Source organism: Arachis ipaensis, chromosome B02 (assembly GCF_000816755.2).
Source record: "Arachis ipaensis cultivar K30076 chromosome B02, Araip1.1, whole genome shotgun sequence".
Taxonomy (NCBI): domain Eukaryota; kingdom Viridiplantae; phylum Streptophyta; class Magnoliopsida; order Fabales; family Fabaceae; genus Arachis; species Arachis ipaensis.
The window spans coordinates 8403970-8404749 of record NC_029786.2 but is presented as its reverse complement, the minus strand read 5'-3'; positions in this window follow the sequence as shown (position 1 = coordinate 8404749).

Sequence of the window (780 nt, the reverse complement as noted above, 5' to 3'; positions counted from 1 at the left end):
TAAAATGCATCTTGTAATTTTATCCAAAAAAAAAAAAATGCATCTTGTAATATTTTTAAAATTAAGCACATCTTCCAATGAGATAGTGACATTAACAACATTTTTAGTCAGTGTGTATATGGTACCATGCATAACTGTACGCTTTGAATTTAAAATCATAAATGCTCAATTTCCTTAGCTTCTCAGAACTTTCATTTTTTTTTTTTTGCAGAAATTAAATTAATTAATGTGCAGCTTGCATATTTATTTATCTAACATTGGGGAAGTAGTCATATATATGTCGCAACTTCTAGAATATTATTATGTACCTTTTCAACAAATAGTGATTTATGCATCAGATTTATAATTATTTAAAAAATTCATGTGAAATTCTAATAAATTAATTCAATTTCTAGAATTTTTCGTTATTCTTAAATTAAAATTTCCGATCTTTCACGTAAAAAAAAAGCACTTTGTATAAAATTATCAAATTAGAAGAACGGAGATATTATTTTTCTAAGCATGAAATTTATAAAAATGTCTTAAATTTTTATACTAAATAGTTTTTTTTTTTCAATTGAATCGTCGACATCCTAATCTTATAACTAGAAATTTAACTGAGTTTAATCCGACTAAAGTTTCAAAGAAAAAGAGTACAGATCTTCTGAAAAAACTTTTTCATATCATTACATTTCATAATTATATTCATGGCCACAGAAGAATTGCTTTATTTTTTGCTTAGTAGAGAGTTGACATTGCTAAATTCATTTTAAATAGAATTATATCCATATAAACCATAAA